Source organism: Oncorhynchus clarkii, chromosome 7 (assembly GCF_045791955.1).
Source record: "Oncorhynchus clarkii lewisi isolate Uvic-CL-2024 chromosome 7, UVic_Ocla_1.0, whole genome shotgun sequence".
In the NCBI taxonomy this organism is placed as follows: domain Eukaryota; kingdom Metazoa; phylum Chordata; class Actinopteri; order Salmoniformes; family Salmonidae; genus Oncorhynchus; species Oncorhynchus clarkii.
In genome coordinates, this window is record NC_092153.1 from 86791777 (window position 1) to 86813195 (window position 21419).

Genomic DNA, 21419 nt, shown 5'->3' on the forward strand with positions numbered 1-21419 from the left:
AATACTGAATAGCTACTAAACAGTGGTGCCAAGTAGCAGGCCTAGTAAACAAATATAATACTGAATAGCTACTAAACAGTGGTGCCAAGTAGCAGGCCTAGTAAACAAATATAAGATCGATAAAGGCATGACACAATCCATGTTAAGTCTAGTTATTTAACAGTAAACCGACGCGGTAAACAAAAGGGGAATGGTTTCACCTTTTTCACATCTAGAAAGTCATGACACTGTGGGTCAAGGGCACACACAGGGCCTCCGTCAGTTGGTTGTTGTGTTCGCTGAATCATTCTGACATTTTTCTAATGACAGCGATGAACAACAGTCTCTTTTCCGCTGTCAAAATAAAAATAAATGATGAATTTGTCACATGCTCTGAATAGAACAGTGAAATGCTTACAAGCCCTTAGCCAACAATGCAATTTTAAGAAAAATATGAGTTAAACTTCTTTGGGACTGGGGGGCAGTATTGAGTAACTTGGATAATAAGGTGCCCAGAGTAAACTGCCTGCTACTCAGGCCCAGAAGCTAGAATATGCATATAATTAGTAGATTTGGTCCTCAGTGTGGTGGTCCTCAGTGTGGTGGTCTTCAGTGTGGTGGTCCTCAGTGTGGTGGTCCTCAGTGTGTTGGAGTGTGGTGGTCCTCATTGTGGTGGTCCTCAGTGTGGTGGTCCTCAGTGTGGCAGTCCTCAGTGTGTTGGAGTGTGGTGGTCCTCATTGTGGTGGTCCTCAGTGTGTTGGAGTGTGGTGGTCCTCAGTGTGGTGGTCCTCAGTAGGTTGGAGTGTGGTGGTCCTCAGTGTGGTAGTCCTCAGTGTGTTGATCCTCAGTGTGTTGGTCCTCAGTGTGATGGTCCTCACTGTGGTGGTCCTCAGTGTGTTTGTCCACAGTGTGGTGGTCTTCAGCGTATTGGTCCTCAGTGTGATGGTCCTTAGTGTGTTGGAGTGTGGTGGTCTTCAGTCTGTTGGTCCTCAGTGAATTGATCCTCAGTGTGTTGGTCCTCAGTGTGATGGTCCTCACTGTGGTGGTCCTCAGTGTGTTTGTCCACAGTGTGGTGGTCCTCAGTGTGGTGGTCCTCAGTGTGGTGGTCTTCAGTGTGGTGGTCCTCAGTGTGGTGGTCCTCAGTGTGTTGGAGTGTGGTGGTCCTCAGTGTGGTGGTCCTCAGTGTGTTGGAGTGTGGTGATCCTCAGTGTGTTGGATTGTGGTGGTCCTCAGTGTGGTGGTCCTCAGTGTGGTGGTTCTCAGTGTGATGGTCCTCAGTGTGTTGGATTGTGGTGGTCCTCAGTGTGATGGTCCTCAGTGTGGTGGTCCTCAGTGTGTTGGAGTGTGGTGGTCCTTAGTGTGGTGGTCCTCAGTGTGTTGGAGTGTGGTGATCCTCAGTGTGTTGGATTGTGGTGGTCCTCAATGTGGTGGTCCTCAGTGTGGTGGTTCTCAGTGTGATGGTCCTCAGTGTGTTGGATTGTGGTGGTCCTCAGTGTGATGGTCCTCAGTGTTATGATCCTTAGTGTGTTGGATTTTGGTGGTTCTCAGTGTGTTGGTTCTCAGTGTGGTGGTCCTCAGTGTGGTGGTCCTCAGTATGGTGGTCCTCAGTGTGTTGGAGTGTGGTGGATCCTAGTGTGGTGGTCTTCAGTGTGTTGGTCCTCAGTGTGGTGGTCCTCAGTGTGGTGGTCTTCAGTGTGTTGGTCCTCAGTGTGGTGGTCCTCAGTGTGGTGGTCCTCAGTATGGTGGTCCTCAGTGTGTTGGAGTGTGGTGGATCCTAGTGTGGTGGTCTTCAGTGTGTTGGTCCTCAGTGTGGTGGTCCTCAGTGTGGTGGTCGTCAGTGTTTTGGAGTGTGGTGGTCCTCAGTGTGGCAGTCTTCAGAGGACCATCACACTGAGGACCACTACAAACATACAAGTATTTTACACCAGATAAACTTATTGTAAATCCAGCCACAGTGTCCGATTTCAAATAGGCTTTACAGCAAAAGCACACCAAACGATTGTGTTAGGTCAGCACCTAGTCACAGAAAACCATACAGCCATTATCCGGCCAAGGTGAGGGCTCACAAAAGTCATAAATAGCGATTAAATTAATCACTAACCTTTGATGATCTTCATCAGATGGCACTCACAAGACTTCATGTTACACAATAAATGTGTGTTTTGTTCGATAAAGTTAATCTTTATGTCCAAAAACCTAATTTGAAATTGGTGTGTTATTTTCAGAAATGCATATCAAACAAACATCCGGTGAACGTGCAGAGAGCCACATCAAATTACAGCAATACTCATAAACATCGATAAAAGATACAAGTGTTATGCATGGAATTATAGATAAACTTCTCCTTAATGCAACCGCTGTGTCAGATTTCATAAAAGCTTTACGGAAAAAGCAAGCCATGCAATAATGCCAGACACCTGCCAGACACCTGATTGAAACAGCTCATATTTTCTCCCCCTTCACAGTAGAAGCCTTAGGAAGTGCAATTGGACCAAATTTACACTGTATCTTGGATAGGCAAAGAGCTGAAAAACTACAAACCTCAAATTTCCCACTTCCTGGTTGGATTTTGTCTCAGGTTTTTGCCTGCCATATGAGTTCTGTTATACTCACAGACATCATTCAAACAGTTTTAAAACCTTCAGAGTGTTTTCTATCCAAATATACTAATAACATGCATATCTTAGCTTCTGGGCCTGAGTAGCAGGTAGTTTACTCTGGGAACCTTATTCATCCAAGCTACTCAATACTGCCCCCCAGCCATAAGACGTTAAGGTCACAGTTATGAAAACCTAGGACACTAAAGAGGCCTTTCTACTTACTCTGAAAAACACCAAAATAAATATGTCCAGGGTCCCTGCTCATCTGCGTGAATGTGCCTTAGGCATGCTGCAAGGAGGCATGAGGACTGCAGATGTGGCCTGGGCAATAAATTGCAATGTCTGTACTGTGAGACGCCTAAGACAGGCGTGTTGTAGGCCTGTTGTAAGGCAGGGCCTCACCAGACATCAGCGGCAACAACGTCGCCTATGGGCGCAAACCCACCTTCGCTGGGCCAGACAGGACTCGCAAAAAGTGCTCTTCACTGACAAGTTGTGGTTTCGTCTCACATGGCAGCGTTACAGGAAAGACATCTTCCTCCTTCATGTAGTACCCTTCCTGCAGGCTCATCCTGACATGACCCTCCAGCATGACAATGCTCGTTCTGTGTGTGATTTCCTGCAAGACAGGAGTGGAACAGTCAGTGTTCTGCTATGGCCAGCGAAGAGCCCGGATCTCAATCCCATTGAGCACGTCTGGGACCTGTTGGATCGGAGGGTGAGGGCTAGGGCCATTCCCCCCCAGAAATGTCCGGGACCTTGTAGATGCCTTTATGGAAGAGTGAGGTAACATCTCACAGCAAGAACTGACAAATCTGGTGCAGTCCATGAGGAGGAGATGCACTGCAGTACTTAATGCAGCTGGTGGCCACACCAGATACTGACTGTTACTTTTGATTTTGACCCCCACCCCTCCCCCTTTGTTCAGGGACACATTATTCAAGTTCTGTTAGTCACGTGTCTGTGGAACCTGTTCAGTTTGTGTCTCAGTTGTTGAATCTTGTTTTGTTCATACAAGTATTTACACATGTTTTGTTTGCTGAAAATAAATGCAGTTGACAGTGAGAGGACGTTTCTTTTTTCGCTGAGTTTATACGAAGGGTTCATCATGGTTTTATGGTAATGCTGTATAGTATATGAAGGATTCTTCATGGTTTAATGATAATACTATATAGTATATGAAGATTTCTTCATGTTATTAGGGTAATACTTTTTTTGTTATGTTACTTGTTAAAACTTCTTAAGGCTGGGGGGCACTAATTTCATGTCCGGATGAAAAGCTGAAGTAAACTGCCTGCTACTCAGGCACAGAAGCTTGGATATGCATATAATTAGTAGATTGGATAGGAAACACTCTAAAGTTTCTACAACTGTTAAAATTATGTCTGTGAGTATAATATAACTTATTTGGTAGGCGAAACCCAGAGGACAAACCATTTTTTGAGGTCACTCTCTTTTCAATGGGCTTTCTATGTGGATCTAGATTTATGTGGCACTTGCTTGCAGTTCCTATCGCTTCCACTAGATATCAACAGTCTTTAGAAATTGGTTGATGTTTTTCCTTTGAGAAATGAAGAAGTAGGACTGTTCAGAATGAGGGTCGAGTCTAGTGTACTGTTGTGGTTGGGGCGCGTCTGGCGGGTTGAAATGTGATTTTCATGTGTTTGTTTGATGGGGTGCTGTCCTCAGATAATAGCATGGTTTGCTTTCGCGGGTAAACCTTTTTGAAATGTTACGCTGGATTAATAAGAAGTTAATCTTTAAACCAATGTATAACATTTGTATGATTCATTAATTATTATTATGAGTGTTTCTGTTTTTGAATTTGGTTGCTATTTCACTGGGTGTTGTCAAATCAATCCCGTTAATGGGACTAGCGCGCAAAGGGATCACTAAGAATTTAAGCACATTTTTACTCCTGATTTTATTTAGGCTTTTCATAGCAAACGGGTTAAATACTTATTGACTCAAGTCATTTCTACACATTTCTAAAAACACAATTCCACTTTGTCATTATTAAGTATTGTGTGTAAGCCCGTGACATAGAATCAAAATGTTATCCATTTTAAATTCAGGCAAAACAACATCTGAAAAATGGGTGTGAATACTTTCAGAATGCGGCCCCCTTTTCCACATTAAACTAGGCTATAAATAGCTATGACTTTATTCAGAATTTTAATCGTGTGCCCTCGTAATTTGCGTGGATGAAATCTGGACACCGAAGCCATAGGCTACTGTACGGCTGAACCTGCCAACTATTTTAATGTTCAAAAGCTCCAATAAGACACTATTCATCATCCAAAGCTCCAATAAGACACTATTCATCATCCAAAGCTCCAATAAGATGCTAGTCATCATCCAAAGCTCCAATAAGATGCTAGTCATCATCCAAAGCTCCAATAAGATGCTAGTCATCATCCAAAGCTCCAATAAGATGCTAGTCATCATCCAAAGCTCCAATAAGATGCTAGTCATCATCCAAAGCTCCAATAAGACGCTAGTCATCATCCAAAGCTCCAATAAGACGTTAGTCATTATCCAAAGCTCCAGTAAGTCACTAGTCGTCATCCAAAGCTCCAATAAGTCTCCACTCATCATCCAAAGCTCCAATACGTCTCCACTCATCATCCAAAGCTCCAATAAGTCTCCACTCATCATCCAAAGCTCCAATAAGTCACTAGTCATCATCCAAAGCTCCAATAAGTCTCCACTCATCATCCAAAGCTCCAATAAGTCACTAGTCATCATCCAAAGCTCCAATAAGTCTCCACTCATCATCCAAAGCTCCAATAAGTCACTAGTCGTCATCCAAAGCTCCAATAAGTCTCCACTCATCATCCAAAGCTCCAATACGTCTCCACTCATCATCCAAAGCTCCAATATGTCTCCATTCATCATCCAAAGCTCCAATAAGACGTTAGTCATCATCCAAAGCTCCAATAAGTCTCCACTCATCATCCAAAGCTCCAATAAGTCTCCACTCATCATCCAAAGCTCCAATAAGTCACTAGTCATCATCCAAAGCTCCAATAAGTCACTAGTCATCATCCAAAGCTCCAATAAGTCACTAAATCAAATCAAATGTATTTATATAGCCCTTCGTACATCAGCTGATATCTCAAAGGGCTGTACAGAAACCCAGCCTAAAACCCAAAACAGCAAGCAATGCAGGTGTAGAAGCACGGTGGCTAGGAAAAACTCCCTAGAAAGGCCAAAACCTAGGAAGAAACCTAGAGAGGAACCAGGCTATGTGGGGTGGCCAGTCCTCTTCTGGCTGTGCCGGGTGGAGATTATAACAGAACATGGCCAAGATGTTCAAATGTTCATAAATGAACAGCATGGTCGAAAAATAATAAGGCAGAACAGTTGAAACTGGAGCAGCAGCACGGCCAGGTGGACTGGATACAGCAAGGAGTCATCGTGTCAGGTAGTCCTGGGGCATGGTCCTAGGGCTCAGGTCCTCAGAGAGAGAGAAAGAAAGAGAGAAGGAGAGAATTAGAGAACGCACACTTAGATTCACACAGGACACCGAATAGGACAGGAGAAGTACTCCAGATATAACAAACTGACCCTAGCCCCCCGACACATAAACTACTGCAGCATAAATACTGGAGGCTGAGACAGGAGGGGTCAGGAGACACTGTGGCCCCATCCGAGGACACCCCCGGACAGGGCCAAACAGGAAGGATATAACCCCACCCACTTTGCCAAAGCACAGCCCCCACACCACTAGAGGGATATCTTCAACCACCAACTTACCATCCTGAGACAAGGCTGAGTATAGCCCACAAAGACCTCCACCACGGCACAACCCAAGGGGGGGAGGGGGGCGCCAACCCAGACAGGATGACCACATCAGTGAATCAACCCACTCAGGTGACGCACCCCCTCCAGGGACGGCATGAGAGAGCCCCAGTAAGCCAGTGACTCAGCCCCTGTAATAGGGTTAGTGGCAGAGAATCTCAGTGGAAAGAGGGGAACCGGCCAGGCAGAGACAGCAAGGGCGGTTCGTTGCTCCAGAACCTTTCCGTTCACCTTCCCACTCCTGGGCCAGACTACACTCAATCATATGACCCACTGAAGAGATGAGTCTTCAGTAAAGACTTAAAGGTTGAGACCGAGTTTGCGTCTCTGACATGGGTAGGCAGACCGTTCCATAAAAATTGAGCTCTATAGGAGAAAGCCCTGCCTCCAGCTGTTTGCTTAGAAATTCTAGGGACAATTAGGAGGCCTGCGTCTTGTGACCGTAGCGTACGTGTAGGTATGTACGGCAGGACCAAATCAGAGAGATAGGTAGGAGCAAGCCCATGTAATGCTTTGTAGGTTAGCAGTAAAACCTTGAAATCAGCCCTTGCTTTGACAGGAAGCCAGTGTAGAGAGGCTAGCACTGGAGTAATATGATCATTTTTTGGGGTTCTAGTCAGGATTCTAGCAGCCGTATTTAGCACTAACTGAAGTTTATTTAGTGCTTTATCCGGGTAGCCAGAAAGTAGAGCATTGCAGTAGTCTAACCTAGAAGTGACAAAAGCATGGATTAATTTTTCTGCATCATTTTTGGACAGAAAGTTTCTGATGTTTGCAATGTTACGTAGATGGAAAAAAGCTGTCCTTGAAATGGTCTTGATATGTTCTTCAAAAGAGAGATCAGGGTCATGAGTAACGCAGAGGTCCTTCACAGTTTTATTTGAGACGACTGTACAACCATTAAGATTAATTGTCAGATTCAACAGAAGATCTCTTTGTTTCTTGGGACCTAGAACAAGCATCTCTGTTTTGTCCGAGTTTAAAAGTAGAAAGTTTACTGCCATCCACTTCCTTATGTCTGAAACACATGCTTCTAGCAAGGGCAATTTTGGGGCTTCACCATGTTTCATTGAAATGTACAGCTGTGTGTCATCCACATAGCAGTGAAAGTTAACATTATGTTTTCGAATAACATCCCCAAGAGGTAAAATATATAGTGAAAACAATAGTGGTCCTAAAACGGAACCTTGAGGAACACCGACATTTACAGTTGATTTGTCAGAGGACAAACCATTCACAGAGACAAACTGATATCTTTCCGACAGATAAGATCTAAACCAGGCCAGAACTTGTCCGTGTAGACCAATTTGGGTTTCCCATCTCTCCAAAAGAATGTGGTGATCGATGGTATCAAAAGCAGCACTAAGGTCTAGGAGCTCGAGGACCGATGCAGAGCCTCGGTCCGATGCCACTAGTCGTCATCCAAAGCTCCAATAAGTCTCCACTCATCATCCAAAGCTCCAATAAGTCACTAGTCATCATCCAAAGCTCCAATAAGTCACTAGTCATCATCCAAAGCTCCAATAAGTCACTAGTCGTCCAAAACTCCAATAAGTCACTAGTCGTCATCCAAAGCTTCAATAAGTCACTAGTCATCATCCAATGTGATACAACAGTAACAATATTGCGACTCTAGCCTGTCTGATAACCGCTGTATTCATTGGTTTTCCTTTTCCCAGTTGGATCTGATTTGACCCATCAGTGAGGAGGTGTTTTACGTCAGTGAGGAGGTGGTCTCCATCAGTGAGGAGGTGGTCTCCGTCAGTAAGGAGGTGGTCTCCGTCAGTGAGGAGGTGGTCTCCGTCAGTGAGGAGGTGGTCTCCGTCAGTGAGGAGGTTTGCTTGTTTTCTAGCCACGCATAGTTCGTATTAGCTAGCTAGCTAACGTTAGCTAGTGTCTTGTTAGCTGACTGCAACATTGGTTTGTTTCTTTGAATATAAAATGTTGCTTCACTAGTTAGTTGTAACTAGCTTTTCTAAAACAAGTGGCAAATTTGTATAAAAAATATAATCACGGAATTGTAAAGAGAAACCACTACCGTGGAAACATTCTCAACTGCACTCCTGGTGTTGTTGATCTGAATGCCTGTCTTTAGTCAGGTGTTGTACAACACAACATTTTAAAACTTGCTTGTTTATCACGTCTCTTCTCATGTCGGCTGTTATATCTGAACTGGACTTCATTACTTGAAGTCAATAAGATAAAATGTTTTTTTTCAGTTATGAAAGGAATACATCCAGTTCAATGCCTGGCAAGCCTGTGTTTCCAGCCTCAACATAGTCTCCATGCCATTTTTGTACTTCCCTTTGCTGGCCTAGAACAATTGTTTTACCTAATAATAAATTAGTAATCGTCAATTGCCAGGCATGTATGAAGGTAAGCTGTTTATGAAAACGAACTACCCGGGATTTACTTTGAATATCGATGACATACAACCACAATATATTACCCTACTGCACAGAGATATTATTACTATGTTTTTCCCCATTTGAGCTGTCTGACTTAGATGTTGACAGCCTTAAGCCAAACGCTACACATGTATGAGAGTATTAGACTAACAGAACATTATGTTGAATGACTAGAAACATCCAACTGAAATTAGGGATTTTTTAAAACTCCCCTCTCCCCATTCAGAGAAGATGGGTTCCTGTTGCCTGAAGTCCAAGTGTTGGGATGATCAATATGTTGAAGCTTTAGAAAAAATATTTTAATCGTTTTATGGGTTTTCTTTGGGTGTTATTGTTTACTTCCTACTTGAGAGTGATTACACAGTTTTCATCGGTTGATTTTGGGCATTTCCTGTGAGTAACAAACGTGAGCACCCATGAGGAATCTGTGATTGTAGATAACGATGATCTAGTGATCAGTGTGGAAGTGTCGGCTGTATTTGCTTGAGCTGAGACATGTCCTTGCAGGACTACTCTCCATAGGCAAATGTTGAGGAAAGTTGCACATAGAATTGAAATGAACAGTCAACATACCAGAGAGGCATGTGTGGTCTAAATAACATATTTCTGACTGGAGGCTGGCAAACGAACAGGACAGGCCAGGACCAGTAAGAGGCCGCTGTTGTAACCACAGAAACAATAACTCATGGAGTAAAAACCTACTAGTCCTCCATGCAGTGTTATTGGTGGCTACATGCAGTGCTATGGGTGGCTACATGCAGTGCTATGGGTGGCTACATGCAGTGCTATAGGTGCCTACATGCAGTGCTATAGGTGGCTACATGCAGTGCTATAGGTGGCTACATGCAGTGCTATGGGTGGCTACATGCAGTGCTATGGGTGGCTACATGCAGTGCTATGGGTGGCTACATGCAGTGCTATGGGTGGCTACATGCAGTGCTATGGGTGGCTACATGCAGTGCTATGGGTGGCTACATGCAGTGCTATGGGTGGCTACATGCAGTGCTATGGGTGGCTACATGCAGTGCTATGGGTGGCTACATGCAGTGCTATAGGTGGCTACATGCGGTGCTATGGGTGGCTACATGCAGTATTGTGGGTGGCTACATGCAGTGCTAGTTTCAGAAGAAAGTTATTTGTTTCTGGCCATTTTGAGCCTGTATTTGAACCCACAAATGTTGATGCTCCAGATACTCAACTAGTCTATGTTATTTTAATTGTTAGCTCTGAGGGTATTGTCTGCAATAATCATATGCACATATAATTTGAGTCAACTGTTTCCACTGAAACTGACTGCCTTAAGAAGAAGCCCACTGTGGGCAGCCCACTCAGAACCATGAATGTCACTGACATGTCTACCTCGGATCAGCCTCTCAGAATAGCACTAAAAACAAACATGCAACATCAAAAAGGACTAAAAATAGCCCATATTAATATATGTAGCCTGTGAAACAAGGTTCATGAAATGTACAACTTATTAAGATCAGAAAACATTCATATTCTGTCCATCTAGTTCATTTGATGATGCTGTAGAAGCTAGTTTTTATTTTATTTTTTTATTTCACCTTTATTTAACCAGGTAGGCTAGTTGAGAACACCTTTATTTAACCAGGTAGGCCAGTTGAGAACACCTTTATTTAACCAGGTAGGCCAGTTGAGAACACCTTTATTTAACCAGGTAGGCTAGTTGAGATCACCTTTATTTAACCAGGTAGGCTAGTTGAGAACAAGTTCTCATTTACAACTGCGACCTGGCCAAGATAAAGCAAAGCAGTGCGACACAAACAACAACACAGAGTTACACATGGAATAAACAAACATACAGTCAATAATACAGTAGAAAAAAAAGTATATATACAGTGTGTGCAAATGAGGAAGGATACCGGAGGTAAGGCAATAAATAGGCCATAGTGGCGAAATAATTACAATATAGTAATTAAACACTGGAGTAATAGATGTGCAGAAGATGAATGTGTAAGTAGACATACTGGGGTGCAAAGGAGCAAAAAATAATAAAAACAATGTGGGGATGAGGGAGTTGGGTGGGATATTTACAGATGGGCTATGTACAGGTGCAGTGATCTGTGAGCTGCTCAGACCGCTGGTGCTTAAAGTTAGGGAGGGAGATATGAGTCTCCAGCTTCAGTGATTTTTGCAATTAGTTCCAGTCATTGGCAGCAGAGAACTGGAAGGAAAGGCGGCCAAAGGAGTAAGAGGCTTTGGGGGTGACCAGTGAGCTGAGATAAGGCAGGGCTTTACCTAGCAAAGAATTGTAGATGACCTGGAGCCAGTGGGTTTGGTGACGAATATGAAGCGAGGGCCAGGCAACGAGAGCATACAGGTCGCAGTGGTGGGTAGTATATGGGGCTTTGGTGACAAAACGGATGGCAAAGTGATAGACTGCATCCAATTTTCTGAGTAGAGTGTTGGAGGCTATTTTGTAAATGACATCGCCAAAGTCAAGGATCGGTAGGATAGCCAGGTTTACGGGGGTATGTTTGGCAGAATGAGTGAAGGATGCTTTTTTGCAAAATAGGAAGCCGATTCTAGATTACATTTTGGATTGGAGATGCTTAATGTGTGTCTGGAAGGAGAGTTTACAGTCTAACCAGACACCTAGGTATTTGTAGATATCCATATATTCTAAGTCAGAACCGTCCAGAGTAGTGATGTTGGATGGGCGGGCAGGTGCTGGTAGCGATCAGTTGAAGAGCATGCATTTAGTTTCACATGCATTTAAGTGCAATTGGAGGCCACGGAAGGAGAGTTGTATGGCATTGAAGCTCTTCTGGAGGTAAGTTAACACAGTGTCCAAAGAAGGGCCAGAGGAATACAGAATGGTGTCGACTGCGTAGAGGTGGATCAGAGAATCACCAGCAGCAAGAGCGACATCATTGATGTATACAGAGAAAAGAGTCGCCCTGAGAATTGAACACCGTGGCACCCCCATAGAGACTGCCAGAGGTTTGGACAACAGGCCCTCCGATTTGACACAATGAACTCTATCTGAGAAGTAGTTGGTGAACCAGGCGAGGCAGTCATTTGAGAAACCAAGGCGGTTGAGTGGGCAGCTGGGAGGAGGTGCTCATATTTTCCATGGACTTTACAGTGTCCAAGAACTTTTTGGAGTTTGTGCTGCAGGATGCAAATTTCTGTTAGGAAAGCAAAGGCTAGCTTTTTCAAACTTCCTGTGTATATTGGTTCCTAACTTCCCTGAAAAGTTGCATATTGCGGGGGCTATTCGATGCTAATGCAGAACGCACAGGAGGTTTTTCTGCTGGTCAAGGGCAGTAAGGTCTGGAGAGAACCACGGGCTGTACCTATTCCTGGTTCTACATTTTTTGAATGTGGCATGCTTATTTAAGATTTTGGGGAAACACTTTTAAAGGCATTTTCTACTGGTGGAATGAGGTCAAGATCATTCCAGGATACCCGAGCCAGGTTGATTAGAAAGGCCTGCTCGCTGAAGTGTTTTAGGGAGTGTTAGACAGACCCATTACGGACACAAGCAATGAGGCAGTGATCGCTGAGATCTTGGTTGAAGACAGCAGAGGTGTATTTGGAGGGCAGGGTGGTTAGGATGATATCTATGAGTGTGCCTGTGTTTACATATTTGGGGTTGTACCTGGTGGGTTCATAGATAATTTGTGTGAGATTGAGGGCATCAAGCTCAGATTGTAGGATGGCCAGGGTGTTAAGCATATCCCAGTTTAGGTCACCTAACAGCACGAGCTCTCAAGATAGATGTGGGGCAATCAATTCACATATGGTGTCCAGGGCACAGCTGGGTGGAGAAGGTGGTCTATAGCATGTGGCCACGGTGAGAGACTTGTTTCTGGAAAGGTGGATTTTTAAAAGTAGAAGCTCAAATTGTTTGGGCACAGACCTGGATAGTAAGACAGAACTCTGCAGGCTATCTCTGCATTAGATTGTAACTCCGCTCCCTTTGGCAGTTCTATCTTGTTGGAAAATGTTATAGTTAGGGATGAACATTTCAGGGTTTTTGGTGGCCTTAATCCTGGCCTAAGCCAGGATTCAGACACGGCTAGGACAGGTTGGCAGAGTTTGCTAAAGCAGTGAATCAAACAAACTTAGCGAGGAGGCTTCTAATGTTAACACGCATGAAGCCAAGGCTTTTACGGTTACAGAAGTCAACAAATGAGAGCGCCTGGAGAATGGGAGTGGAGCTAGGCACTACAGGGCCTGGATTAACTTCTACATCACCAGAGGAGCAGAGGAGGAGTTGGATAAGGGTACGGCTAAAGACTATGATGTATGTAGCATGCATGTAGCCACCCATATCACTGCATTATAGCTAACGGCTATAAGAACTGGTCGTCTAGTGCGTTCGGAACAGAGAGTAAATGAGCAGGTTTCTGGGCGTGGTATAATAGATTTAATGCATAATGTACAGACAAAGGTATGGTAGAATGTGAATACAGTGGAGGTAAACCTAGGCATTGAGTGATGATGAGAGGTTTTGTCTCTAGAAACATAAATGAAACCAGGTGAGGTTGAGGCATATTGAGCACTGCTGGAGGCTCTACAGTGAAATAAGACAATAATCACTAACCAAAACAGCAATAGACAAGGCATATTGACATTAGGGAGAGGCATGCGTAGCTGAGTGGTCATAGGGTCCAGTGAGTAGGGCGGACTGGAGACACGGCGATTCAGACAGCTAGCAGGCCAGGGCTAGCAGGCTAGCAGAAAGGCCTTAGAGCACATATGTCAGAGTCAAGGCCCGCGGGCCACATCCGGCCCGCAAGAAGGTTTTTTACGGCCCCTGGGATGATCTTGATTTATTATTAGAACCGGCCCGCAGCAAGCCGGCAGCCCGCAGATCTTTTACACGCACCAATACTACATTTCCCACAATGCAAAGGTGACGCACCGAGCAGTAGGCTGCTTCATTTCAATATTTATTGGCACAGCAGTCGTCAGCATCACAGTAAAATTAACTTTCAGATACCCATCAAAAATGGCAAAACGGAAGGTGGATACTGAGAACCGGGGGTTTCAAACAAGGTGGGAGTCGGAGTATATGTTCACGAAGGTAGCTGGAAAACCTGTGTGTCTTCTGTGTGGAGAAAGTGTGGCGGTACTGAAAGAGTATAATCTGAGACGACATTATGAAACGAAACACGCGGACACACACGCGGACGCAACTGTCAAGGCCAGTTTTATTTTGGCAGAAGAGATCGCTAAATCAGCCCGGCCATTTACGGAGGGGGATTTCATCAAAAACTGCATGATTAAAGTTTGTGACGAAGTTTGCCCAGAAAAAAGGCAACTCTTTTTAAATGTGAGTCTGAGCAGAAACACCATTGCCGAGAGAGTAGACCAGTTGTCCATCAATCTAAAAGAGCAGCTTGTGAAAAAGGGAAAAGATTTTATTGCATATTCCTTGGCTGTGGATGAGAGCACCGACATTTCTGACATTGCCCAGTTGTCAATTTTCATCCGCGGAGTGGACTCCAACCTAAGCGTGACAGAGGAGTTTTTGGCTTTACGTCCTATGCATGGCACAACTACGGGGCATGATTTGTATGAAGAGGTGTCAAGATGTGTAAATGAGATGGAGCTGCCTTGGGAAAAACTTGTGGGTTTGACAACCGACGGAGCACCTGCGATGTGTGGACACAGGAGCGGACTGGTGGCGAAGATACGGGAAAAGATGCAAGAGGAAAACGCGACAGGTGAGCTGACAGCTTATCATTGTATCATACACCAGGAAGCGTTGTGCGGTAAAGCCTTGAAAATGGAGCATGTAATGAGCATCATCACGCGCACAGTTAACTTTATCAGAGCCAAAGGTTTGAATCACCGCCAGTTCAAGGCATTTCTGACGGAGTTAGAAACGGAGCATGGTGATTTGCCTTATCACACAGAGGTGCGATGGCTAAGCCAGGGAAAGGTGCTTCAAAGATGTTTCGAGCTTCGTGAGGAGATTTGTCTGTTCTTGGACAGCAAAGGGAAAGACACAACACAACTCCGAGACGGAATGTTTCTGTGTGAAATGGCTTTTCTGTGTGACATTACGAGTCATCTGAATGCAATAAACTTGCAGCTGCAGGGTCGGGATCGTGTCATCTCTGATATGTACAGTACAGTGAAGGCATTTAAAACCAAACTGACTCTGTGGGAGACGCAGATGCGGAAAGAAAATTTGAGCCACTTTCCCAGCTGCCAGACCATGAAAGAGAAGCTCTCTACCAGTGCGTTCCCGAGCACACAGTTGGCTGATAAAATAGGTATGCTTGCCGCTGACTTTCGACGCCGATTTGCTGACTTTGAAGCACAAAAAAGCAGGTTGGAACTGCTCGGTAACCCATTTGCTGTTGACGTGGAAAGCTCACCACCAAACCTCCAAATGGAGTTGATTGACCTCCAATGCAATGATGCACTGAGGGCAAAATATGGGCAGTGGGTGCTGCGGAGTTCGCCCGTTTCCTCCCCGGCACAATGCCCCAGCTGCGCATCCAGGCTGCTCAAACGTTGTCTATGTTTGGCAGCACATACCTGTGTGAACAACTGTTTTCTTTGATGAACCTGAACAAAACATCACACAGAAGTCGACTTACTGCTGAACACCTCCACTCAATTCTGAGGATTTCTTCAGCTCAGAGCCTTACCCCGAACATTGATGAACTTGTGGAAAAGATGGGACACCACCAAGTATCACCCTCAACCTCAAACAAGTGAACATTACTGTGCAATCACATATTTAGAGTTTTTACTCAGTTCAAGTTTAAAAGTTAAAATTTAATATTTGTTTTCACTGCATGTTACTTCTCCTTAAACAAAGTGTTGTTTTTGATTAATAGATTTTTGCACTTTATTTTTTTGTATTTCAATCCAATTATATTTTAAAAATATTTCAGTTGAGTGGATGATAGAAAATTGCTATTATTGTTTTTTCTTTGAAGTAAATTTAGCCCACTTTTGCTAAAATAGAAAATATAGTCTACTGATGGTGCCTTGAATACCGGTTTCTTTCATTTAATGTTCATGTTATGGGGATATTTATATAAAGGAAATTTGTCTTTTGTGTCTGTTGAAAATTAAAGATTACTGACAGAGCCATAAGAAAATATTGCTTTATTTATCTGATCATATTGTAATATATTTGTTAGGTTTTCAGTAGGTTCAATTAGGTTCACTAGACTATATGCGTCATTTAAAAATTTTTCAATGAACATTCGAACAGTCCGGCCCTCGTCTTGTAGCTGATTTTTTTATTTGGCCCTCCGTCCATTTGACTTTGACACCCCTGCCTTAGAGGGACGTCCCCCTGGAAGAAGTCTGTTGTAGCCCCCTCATGTGGTTACGGCGGCAGACCAGTCGTGATGGATCAGCAGGGCTCCGTGTAGTAAAAGGATCCAAGCCAATTGGCAAAATAGGTGTAGTAGCCCAAGAAATTGGCTGATGGACCTCTTCAGCTAACAGTCCGATATGCTCTAGACAGCTAGCGGGTGCTTGCTTCGGGACAGAGACGTTAGCCAGGAGTAGCCAATCAGGATAGCAGCTAGCTATCTGCGATGATCCAGGTGAAGAGGTTCAGAGCTTGCGATAGGAATCCGGGGATAAGGAGAAGAAGAAGTCCGATAAGCTCTGGGTTGAATCGCGTTGTGCAGCCTGGCAGGAGTTGTCAGTGGCTAGCTGACTACTGTTGGGGGTAAAGAAATAGCAGTAAAGAAATAGCAGATCCATACCACATTGGGTGAGGCAGGTTACAGGAGAGTATGTTGAAGTTGTGGTTATGAAAAATACAAAAAAATATATGCAAAGAAAAAATATTAAAAATATAAAGACACCTGACTGCATCATGGATTCTTTTTTAATGATGATACAAACCCCCAAAAATCCATTTTAATTTATTTTAATTCCAGGTTGTAAGGCAACAATAGGAAAAATACCAAGAGATGTGAATACTTTCGCAAGCCACTATGGGTGGTGTTAAAGTGACTATAGATATAGATAATAAACATAGATGACATAGATAATAAACAGAGAGTAGCAGCGTAAAAGACAGGTCTGAGTATCACTTTGATTAGCTGCTCAGGAGTCTTATGGCTTGGAGGTAGAAGCTGTTAAGAAGCCTTTTGGACCCTACTTGAAACATTTTGGTATTACAGACTTGGTTAGGGACCGGTTGAAAACATCAGTGAAGACACTTGCCAGTTGGTCAGCGCATGATCAGAGTACACATCCTGGTAATCTGTCTGGCCCCATGGCTTTGTGAATGTTGACCTTTTTTAAAGGTCTTACTATCATCGTCTATGGAGAGCGTGATCACACAGTCGTCCGGAACTGCTGATGCTCTCATGCATGCTTTAGTGTTGCTTGCCACAAAGTAATTTAGCTCGTCTGGTGTCGCTGGGCACCTCACGGCTGTGCTTCCCTTTGTAGTCTGTAATAGTTTGCAACCCATCCGACGAGCATTAGAGCCAGTGTAGTACGTTGATATTTTTATTTAACCTTTTATTTAACTAGGCAAGTCAGTTAAGCACAAATTCTTATTTTCAATGACGGCCTAGGAACAGTGTTCTGTTCAGGGGTAGAACGACAGATTTGTACCTTGTCAGCTCAGGGATTTGAACTTGCAACCTTCTGGTTACTAGTCCAACGCTCTAACCACTAGGCCGCCCTGCCAATATGTTGAAGGTACTGAACTGTCTGTTCAAGCAGTTACCACACAGTTCGGACACCCATCGGTACCACATAAGGTAAACAACCAGAGGTCTCTTCACAGACCCCAGGTCCAGAACGAAGGCTGGGAAATGCATAGTATTATATTATATTAAATCTCTGCCACCCCAGGTAACTCAAGCTAGCATTAAGCCTTGCACTCTTCTGCCTGCCTGCTCTGTTCTGCCTGCCTGCTGAGTTCTAACATGCCTGTTCTGCCTGCCTGCTAAGTTTTGCCCTGCCTGTTCTGCCTGCCTGCTGAGTTCTGCCCTGCTCTGTTCTGCCTGCCTTCCTGCTGAGTTCTGCCTGCATGTATAGGTGGAACATTGAGCATTAACCGTTATTAATTCCAGCATGACAGGAGAGGGGAGCAGCGCTAGGTGCTTTCAGCACTCCTCAACATGCTGCTGTTAGACAGAGAGAGAGACAGAGAGACAGAGACAGAGAGAGAGAGAGACAGAGAGAGAGAGAGAGAGAGAGAGAGAGAGAGAGAGAGAGACAGACAGACAGAGAGAGAGAGAGAGAGAGACAGAGAGAGAGAGAGAGAGAGAGAGAGAGAGAGAGAGAGAGATGGGGGAAAGACAAATGACTGCTGTTATATACAAAACGGCACCCTGAGCCATTTCACAGGTCATCCATCACAACCATACACTGGGTTGGGGATTTAAAAGTGTTGGAGGAAGTTGTGCTGTTCTTTAATGTGTTCCAAGGTGCTGCAGAGGAGGAGGAGAGAAAGAGAGCAGGATGAGAAGGAGGAGAGAGAAAGAGAAGGAGAGGAGGAGGGGGGAGGAGGGAGAGTAGGAAGTGGAAGAAGAGAGAGAGAGAGAGAGAGGTGAGGAGAGAGATGAGGAGGAGGAAGAGGAGGAGGAGGACAGAGATAGACAGAGAGAGAGAGGGGGGAGGAGAGAGAGGAGGAGGAGGAGGAGGAAGAGGAGGAGGAGGAAGTAGAGAGGGGTGAGGAGCAAGAAGGAGAGAGAGAGGAGAGGAGAGAGAGAGAGAGAGAGAGAGAGAGAGAGAGGAGAGGAGAGAGAGGGGGAGGAGGAAGAGGAGGAAGAGGAAGAAGAGAGAGATGAGGAGCAAGAAGAGGAGAAGAAGGAGAGAGAGAGGAGAGAGGAGAGAGAAGAGGAGGAGGAAGAGGAGGAGGAGGAGGAGGAGGAAGAAGAGAGAGGTGAGGAGGAAGAGGAGGAGGATAGAGAGAGAGAGAGAGAGAGAGAGAGAGAGCAGGAAGAGGACACCTGCACACTGTCAGAATGATGTCAGAATGTTTACATGTAGAACAGTGCCTAATAGGTCCAGCTGGGTCTCCTTCCTTCTCATTGCTGGTCCCAAACGGCACCCTATTCCCTATAATCATTTGAGCCAGTTTACTACAGCAGAAATTAATTGTGCAGCAACAAGAAATGTGAATTATTATGTGGATTATATCTACTGGACATGTTTGTTTTGATAAATGTTGTGTAAGGGAAGATCAAACCTGACATTTCAAAGTGGAAATTACAAACTTCAGAAGCCTTTTTAAACCTCAAATACACTACACGTTTTAACGCATGCCTCTCCCCAATGTCAAATTAACATCTGCACTGTATATTTGGGACTCTGCTCAAATCAATAACCCTCTGCCTCTCTCCATCCCTCACCGTCCCTCCCTCTATCCCTCACCGTCCCTCCCTCCATCCCTCACCGTCCCTCCCTCTATCCCTCACCCTCCCTCCCTCTATCCCTCACCGTCCCTCCCTCCATCCCTCACCGTCCCTCCCTCTATCCCTCACCGTCCCTCCCTCCATCCCTCACCGTCCCTCTCTCTATCCCTCACCGTCCCTCCCTCCATCCCTCACCGTCCCTCCCTCTATCCCTCACCCTCCCTCCCTCTATCCCTCACCCTCTCTCTATCCATCCCTCACCGTCCCTCCCTCTATCCCTCACCGTCCCTCCCTCTATCCCTCACCCTCCCTCCCTCTATCCCTCACCCTCTCTCTATCCATCCCTCACCGTCCCTCCCTCTATCCCTCACCCTCCCTCCCTCTATCCCTCACCCTCTCTCTATCCATCCCTCACCGTCCCTCCCTCCATCCCTCACCCTCCCTCCCTCTATCCCTCACCCTCTCTCTATCCATCCCTCACCGTCCCTCCCTCTATCCCTCACCCTCCCTCCCTCTATCCCTCACCCTCTCTCTATCCATCCCTCACCGTCCCTCCCTCTATCCCTCACCCTCCCTCCCTCTATCCCTCACCCTCTCTCTATCCATCCCTCACCGTCCCTCCCTCTATCCCTCACCCTCCCTCCCTCTATCCCTCACCCTCTGCCTCTATCCATCCCTCACCGTCCCTCCCTCTATCCCTCACCCTCCCTCCCTCTATCCCTCACCCTCCCTCACTCTATCCCTCACCTCCCTCCCTCTATCCCTCACCCTCCCTCCCTCTATCCCTCACCCTCCCTCTCTCCATCCCTCACCGTCCCTCCCTCTATCCCTCACTGTCACTCCCTCTATCCCTCACCCTCTCTCTCTCCATCCCTCACCCTCTCTCTATCCATCCCTCACCTCCCTCCCTCTATCCCTCACCGTCCCTCCCTCTATCCCTCACTGTCACTCCCTCTATCCCTCACCCTCTCTCTCTCCATCCCTCACCCTCTCTCTATCCATCCCTCACCTCCCTCCCTCTATCCCTCACTGTCACTCCCTCTATCCCTCACCCTCTCTCTCTCCATCCCTCACCCTCTCTCTATCCATCCCTCACCGTCCATCCCTCTATCCCTCACCCTCCCTCTCTCCATCCCTCACCCTCCCTCCCTCTATTCCTCACCCTCCCTCTCTCCATCCCTCACCCTCCCTCCCTCTATCCCTCACCCTCTCTCTATCCATCCCTCGACTCCCTCCCTCTATCCCTCACCTCCCTCCCTCTATCCCTCACCTCCCTCCCTCTATCCATCACCCTCTATCCCTCTATCCCTCACCCTCACTCCCTCTATCCCTCACCTCCCTCCCTCTATCCCTCACCTCCCTCCCTCTATCCCTCACCCTCCCTCCCTCTATCCCTCACCTCCCTCCCTCTCTCCATCCCTCACCCTCCCTCCCTCTATCCCTCACACTCCCTCCCTCTATCCCTCACCTCCCTCCCTCTATCCCTCACCCTCCCTCCCTCTATCCCTCACCCTCCCTCCCTCTATCCCTCACCTCCCTCCCTCTATCTCTCACCCTCCCTCTCTCCATCCCTCACCTCCTTCCCTCCCTCTATCCCTCAACCTCCCTCTCTCCATCCCTCACCCTCTCTCTATCCATCCCTCACCGTCCCTCCCTCTATCCCTCACCCTTCCTCTCTCCATCCCTCACCCTCCCTCCCTCTATCCCTCACCCTCCCTCTCTCCATCCCTCACCGTCCCTCCATCTATCCCTCACCTCCTTCCCTCTATCCCTCACCTCCCTCCCTCTATCCCTCAACTCCCTCTATCCCTCACCCTCCCCCCTCTATCCCTCACCTCCCTCCCTCTATCCCTCATCTCCCTCCCTCTATCCCTCACCTCCCTCTATCCCTCACCCTCCCTCCCTCTATCCCTCACCTCCCTCCCTCTATCCCTCACCTCCCTCCCTCTATCCCTCAACTTCCCTCCCTCTATCCCTCACCTCCCTCCCTCTATCCCTCACCTCCCTCTATCCCTCACCCTCCCTCCCTCTATCCCTCACCTCCCTCCCTCTATCCCTCACCCTCCCTCCCTCTATCCCTCACCCTCCCTCCCTCTATCCCTCACCTCCCTCCCTCTATCCCTCACCTCCCTCCCTCTATCCCTCACCTCCCTCTCTCTATCCCTTACCCTCCCTCCCTCTATCCCTCACCTCCCTCCACCTATCCCTCACCTCCCTCTCTCTATCCCTCACCCTCCCTCCCTCTATCCCTCACCTCCCTCCCTCTATCCCTCACCTCCCTCTATCCCTCACCCTCC